This window comes from Aquarana catesbeiana, linkage group LG02, assembly GCF_042186555.1.
Source record: "Aquarana catesbeiana isolate 2022-GZ linkage group LG02, ASM4218655v1, whole genome shotgun sequence".
NCBI classification, from domain to species: domain Eukaryota; kingdom Metazoa; phylum Chordata; class Amphibia; order Anura; family Ranidae; genus Aquarana; species Aquarana catesbeiana.
In genome coordinates, this window is record NC_133325.1 from 389,299,728 (window position 1) to 389,306,776 (window position 7,049).

The window sequence follows — 7,049 nt, forward strand, 5'->3', positions numbered from 1 at the left end:
CACATTTCAGGGGGGGAGGGGGGTTTAATACAGGTATTTTCTCCCACTCCCAGTGAAAGATCGCTGCAGTATCCGTGGCAATCTACGTATCCATCCGGCCCCTTCTCTGCCCCCCCGCTGTCTTCTGGGAGACACACTGGTCCCAGAAGACAGCAGGGACCACTCAGAATGCGCAGCGTGACCTGCATGGCTTCACTTCCTGATTCCCTTACTAACAATGCCGGTGCCTCCACCTGGAACCGAGGTACGGGTCGGCTTCGGGAGAAGACATTGCAGGCGCCCTGGTTAGGCAAGTATCCTTATTTTAAAAATCAGCAGCTCCAGTATTTGTAGCTGCTGACTTTTCATTATTTTTTTTTTCCATCTACTCATCCACTGGGAAAATTCACCCCATTTGTCTTAGAGACCACTGTAACCAGGGCCAAGAGTGATAGGAAATCTAAAATGTTGCAATTGCCACCAACAGGAGGGGAGGTAAGGCGACATCTTCCAATGGAACTCTGCTTTAAGGGAAATCCTCCCAATGGGACCCAGACAGAAAAAAGAAAATCCAGCAGGGGTTTTAACCATTCCCCGCTGAATCCATACCTGGAGAAAAAGTATATGTGTCTTGAGAGTATTCTAGAGGCTATCATTCCTGGTCTCTGGTAGCCTCTGCATTCAGTACATATACATTCGGAGTCACTGATCCAAACCTAGCATGCAGCAAATTAAATTTAGGCTAGGTTCACACACCTGCAGCTCTGCGAGCCACGTTGTTTGTTGGTACAGCAGCCTATTCATTTTAATAGGCTGCCGTGCCTTCGGAAACGCAGGGAAACGGTCCCTGCAGCATTTTGGAAATGGCAGCCCGTACAGGAACCGCAAGTGCAGTATGGTTCCCAGTGCGTACTGCACGGCATTAGGAATAATGGCACCCAACTTGCTTTTCGGTGAGGGTGGCTGCGGCTGCAGGAACAGCTGTGGACCTACAGCAGGAACCATATGCAAAGATGTGAACCTAGCCTTAGAGAAATGTCAGAAGACCAGAGAATCACAAGAGAGGTCAGCAATGGCATGTTTTCAGTTACAACAAAAATCTATGAGCCCACCATTTCCTTTACAGCTTGCTCTCATTCTTTTGCACGATATGCAACGTTTAAAAAAAAAACAAAAAAAAAAAAAAAACACTATAAAACAAAACCCCATCTAGAGAGCTCATATGGAAACTGAGACAAATAGGTGGTTGTGATACGTGAAAAGGCTGCACAAACGATATGCTTGCTATGCATGTAGACTGATATATGAAACACTATCCCCTCTGTAGAATCCAGAGTCTGTATTGATAAAATAACCGCACATTTCCAGGTATAGGATATCAATGTAAAGGGTTAGATAACCTTTACCAGAATGTTGCCTGTGCAGGTAAGAGGCTACAGTCAAAGGTAGCTCTAGCAAATATGTCCTCAGGGGGAAGGATGAATACTCATTTCATTTTAATTTTTGGTTTACTTAAAGAGTATGTAAACCCAACATTTCATATTGCGGATATGTGCCTGCTGTACCATGTGCTTGTATGAGAAAGTCTCCTGTGCTCTTTGTATTGATTCCTTTGTGTGAAATTGCAGTTGTTCCTGCCAGTCCCTCTGCTTTCCTATTACAAACTGACCACACTAAGCAGGAGAACCCACACCGTTGTCAGTTCTCTAGCTATGCTGGGAACGCAGCCTGTTCTCCAATGACCAGACTTGTCTTGACATGCCCCTCTCCTTGCATAGCCATTCTCTAGGAAGACTAGTGTGCTGCTGTTTCTCCTCCCTCAGCTTATGCAGCTGAGAACAGAGGATATGTGATCACTTAATAAAAAAGGGGAAAAGGGTATTTATAATGTTTTTTTCATATCTATTTTGCCTTTCATTTCTATTTTGAATGGGTTGTTTTACAAGGTGAGGGTTTGCAATCGCTTCAACCTTTGTGCCACAAATTAAAAATACGTCGCACCTTTAAAGGTGAAGTACGGACAAACATTATGTTTGGCTGTCTGCACAGTAAAAACAAGCTACCTGCATCTCTGGCTGTTGCAGCATTTGTTGGAACTTTGATTGAGCCGGCACTCCCCTGTCGGTGCTAAACATCCAGCACTGAGACTCAAATTAGGGCTAACGTACAGGTTTTTAAGCAGGTCTCTTGCTCAGCACCGACTCCATTAACAAAAAAAAAAAAAGCTTTATATTCTTGTTGCTGAATATAAGGTGTTCTGTGGTAGATGCAGATGAATGTCATGATCTCCCTCCTCCAATCACAGAATTCCCTGAAGTGAGGGGAAACCCCCTTTTAGTTGGAAGATTTCCCCTCCATGGCCTCTTGCACACAGTACAGACATACACCACTTTTAAGTACACAATGGGGTTTATTTACTAATGCTGGAAAGTGCAAAATCAGGCTCACTTCTGCATAGAAACCAATCAGCTTCCAGGTTTTATTACCAAAACTTAATTGAACAAGCTGAGGTTAGAAGCTCATAGGTTTCTATGCAGAAGTAAATAAACTCCATTGTGTACTTAAAAGTGGGGTATGTCTTTACTGACATTTCAGCCTCTGCTTTTTTGGACAAATTTTCAGGCTTTTTTTTTTTTTTTTTGCACAAATCCCCGTGTACTGGCGCAAAACACTGACCAGGAACAGAGATTTTTCTATTTATTTAATTGTTTACTCAAGAATATGCAGTGCTTGTTTATGTGCCTGTGTGTACAATAGGCTGCATTTTAGAGAAGTAAAAAAAAAAAAAATTTAAATTGAGCTTTTTCAAGCTCCAGTGTGCAAGAGGCCTATTAGAGTTCTGTTGAGGTCTCAAAATCTGGGATCTTCTTTCACTTTCACTCTTGGTGATCATAAATAGGACAAATAGGGAGGGGGAGGGGGGGTGGTCTCCCTACCATGGACACAGACAGTAATAAGAACTGACAGCTGTCAACTAATCCCTCTCTACTCTTCCCAAAAAGTTTTAGGTGCAGTTACACTTTCTCTCTCACATGTCAATTCTGAACTTACATTGTTTGCCGATTCCTAGCAGATGCAACCAGGCTATGGCTGATGTCAGATGGGGGACCCTGCTGCGGATCTGACAAAAGTGCCAGTGGCGGGATCACCTGCTTGTCTTAGAGCCCTTGCACACTGGGGCGGGGGGCAGCGTCGGCGGTAAAACGCCGCTATTATTAGCGGCGTTTTACCGTCGGTATGCGGCCGCTAGCGGGGAGGTTTTACCCCCCGCTAGCGGCCGAGAAAGGGTTAAATACCACCGCCAAAGCGCCTCTACAGAGGCGCTTTGCCGGCGGTATAGCCGCGCCGTCCCATTGATTTCAATGGGCAGGAGCGGTATACACACCGCTCCGAAGATGCTGCTAGCAGGACTTTTTTTACCGTCCTGCCAGCGCATCGCTCCAGTGTGCAAGCCCTCGGGGCTTGCACACTGGAATGAAAGTAGCGGCACTTTCGGGGCGGTTTGCAGGCGCTATTATTAGCGCAATAGCGCCTGCAAACCGCCCCAGTGTGCAAGGGCTCTTAAAGGAATTGCTTCTTCTGTAGCTCAAGCAGTGAGATTCCCCTCCCATCGCTAGTGATCAAGACTGAGCAGCGTTTGGGCCAGCGACATCTTGCTGTGTCTGTCTACAGAGAATGTGATTGCAGAAAAACAGACAGACAGACCGCAACTAAACCCTCCTATCCTTTACAGCCAAGGAAGATGACATCTTAACCTCTTTAGTACAGCGATATAGCTAAAAGACTACAGCTACAGCACGGCTCTCTAGTTCTGAGAGCGTGTCCATGGACGTCCTTCCAGAAACCCATCCCCTGGGCGCGTCCTGTGACCTCTGTGTCCTTCGGACACAACAACTGATCACGGATTGCAATAAAGGGCCAATAACAGCAGCCTGTTACCATATGATCAGCTGTGTCCAGTCACAGCCGATAACATGTGAACAGACTTGCTGGTTATCGGCAGTCCTGTTCTCACACGCTGTGTCTGTGTGAGGAAAGGAGAGCCAATAACCGGCAAGGCTCTCAGTTCATTCTTTACATTGATAATAAGTGTAGCCTCATCAGTGCTACCTAATCAGGACAGCCTCATCAGCCCCCAACAGCGCAGCCTCATCAGTGCAGCCTAATCAGCGCTCCATCAGCGAATTCTCATCAGCGCTCCATCAGCGAATTCTCATCAGCGAATTCTCATCAGCGCTCCATCGGCGAATTCTCATCAGCGCTCCATCGGCGAATTCTCATCAGCGCTCCATCGGCGAATTCTCATCAGCGCTCCATCGGCGAATTCTCATCAGCGCTCCATCGGCGAATTCTCATCAGCGCTCCATCGGCGAATTCTCATCAGCGCTCCATCGGCGAATTCTCATCAGCGCTCCATCGGCGAATTCTCATCAGCGCTCCATCGGCGAATTCTCATCAGCGCACCATCGGCGAATTCTCATCAGCGCTCCATCGGCGAATTCTCATCAGCGCACCATCGGCGAATTCTCATCAGCGCACCATCGGCGAATTCTCATCAGCGCACCATCGGCGAATTCTCATCAGCGCACCATCGGCGAATTCTCATCAGCGCACCATCGGCGAATTCTCATCAGCGCTCCATCAGCGAATTCTCATCAGCGCTCCATCAGCGAATTCTCATCAGCGAATTCTCATCAGCGCTCCATCGGCGAATTCTCATCAGCGCTCCATCGGCGAATTCTCATCAGCGCTCCATCGGCGAATTCTCATCAGCGCTCCATCGGCGAATTCTCATCAGCGCTCCATCGGCGAATTCTCATCAGCGCTCCATCGGCGAATTCTCATCAGCGCTCCATCGGCGAATTCTCATCAGCGCTCCATCGGCGAATTCTCATCAGCGCTCCATCGGCGAATTCTCATCAGCGCTCCATCGGCGAATTCTCATCAGCGCTCCATCGGCGAATTCTCATCAGCGCACCATCGGCGAATTCTCATCAGCGCACCATCGGCGAATTCTCATCAGCGCACCATCGGCGAATTCTCATCAGCGCACCATCGGCGAATTCTCATCAGCGCACCATCGGCGAATTCTCATCAGCGCACCATCGGCGAATTCTCATCAGCGCACCATCGGCGAATTCTCATCAGCGCACCATCGGCGAATTCTCATCAGCGCACCATCGGCGAATTCTCATCAGCGCACCATCGGCGAATTCTCATCAGCGCACCATCAGCGAAGCCCCATCGGTGAAGCCTCCTTAGTGCACCAACAGCAAAGCCTCATCAGTGAAGCACCATCAGCGCGCCATGAGTGAAGCACCATCAGCGCGCCATGAGTGAAGCCTCACCAGCGCACCATGAGTGAAGCCTTATCAGCACACCATCAGCGCAGCCTCATCAGCGCAGCCCCATCAGCCAAGCCTCATCAGCACCCATCAGTGAAGAAGAAAAAATTACTTATTTGCATAATTTTTTATCAGAAACTAGGAATAACTTTTTTTTTTTTTTGTTGTTAATTTTCAGTCTCGTTAGCCCTGTTTCTCCTCTTCCGGGGTCCCCCGCTGGCATTCCTGCCCCCTCCAAGTGCACCTGCTACTGGGGGCTCTTGCATGGGCACACTCCTAAGCCGGGCTCTTTGTGTCCACTGCCAATGGCTCCCACTGCTGCCTGGATCTCCAGTGAGGAAAGCAAGAGACTGCTCTTGAGCACAGCACTGGATCAAGATTGGGGTCAGGTTATTATAAGGAGGCTGATCACAGCAGATTTTTTTTTTTTTTTTTTTTTTTTATAATTAAAGCAAAGGATGCATTCAAGTAAAAAGACCTTCCTTTAAAACCACTTTAAACTAGGTTTGATCTGCAACTTCTGTACATGTGATCAGCTATGACATTAGCCATTTGATGACTTAACAGTTCAGCTGAGAGCACAAGCAACTGTGACAGCATTCAAAGTCTCGAGTCACGTGTCCTTGTTTTGAAACTAAACACAGATGGGTTTAGTTCCCCTTTAAGTAATCCTGCCGCTGGGGAAATCGCCTATCTGACATCAGCGTTCTGGTATTACAAAAGCATTTATGAACACTCCCAGGATCATGATCCTTTGTAAATACCACTCCAATGTAAATCAGCACACCCCTCCATACATAGAGATTTGTATGGAAATAACAAGGATCAGGGATCAGTGCCTGCATCTCCCCACCATACAGCCCTGATCATTCTACAACACTGTCACCTCCATCCCAACATGTCATCACCTGCCACACTGTGTACTATATAGGTGTGAGTGGAAGGAGTGGCAGGAAGAGCTCCTAGGAGACTCATGTACTCATCACACATTACTCAGCTCCTTATACTTCACCCCTTGACAAGTCCTACTACAACCTGATCACTCTGATAAGACCATACATATCATGGGGACAGGCACAAAGCTGGACACGGGAGCAACTGTGCAATCAGATTCTGGCTTTCATCTTCAGCATTCAACTGAGCAAGCGGAAGCGAGGAGCTGATTGGTTACCACGCACAAGTGCTCCAGTCAGTCCATTCCCCTCGTCTTGTGTCAGTCGATGGTAAACAGAGAAGTGATCGGGTGACAGATCAGATCGCACACAGACAGACCCAGCGATCAGAGTACTTACCTGAGCTGAGTGTCCCCTGCGTGTTAACACACTCCTGTGCCGGCCTCCGGCTCTCCGCACTCTGCCAGTTGTGTACGATCTACTCTGAGCTCCCTCCCTGTGATGTCACTACGGGCTCTCCGCACGATCAAACTTCCTCCACACTGGCTCCGCCTTCCTCACTGTACACTGTGCACTACACGCTGTATACACTGTGCTCTACACACTGTACACTGTGCGCTACACGCTGTATACACTGTGCTCTACACACTGTACACTGTGCTCTACACGCTGTATACACTGTGCTCTACACACTGTACACTGTGCACTACACGCTGTATACACTGTGCTCTACACACTGTACACTGTGCACTACACGCTGTATACACTGTGCTCTACACACTGTACACTGTGCTCTACACGCTGTATACACTGTGCTCTACACACTGTACAC

General features: G+C 47.9%; 1 protein-coding gene across 2 annotated transcripts in view; it reads right to left on the reverse strand.

Moving 5' to 3' along the window:
* DTX2 (deltex E3 ubiquitin ligase 2) overlaps window positions 1–6,752 on the reverse strand; it is a 114,668-nt gene extending 107,916 nt beyond the window's left edge. For both annotated transcript variants that reach the window (XM_073615200.1, XM_073615199.1), the window contains exon 1: window positions 6,617–6,752. The gene's annotated coding sequence lies outside the window, so the exon portion shown is untranslated. The remainder of the gene's footprint in view (window positions 1–6,616) is intronic.
* Window positions 6,753–7,049: the final 297 nt, after the last annotated feature.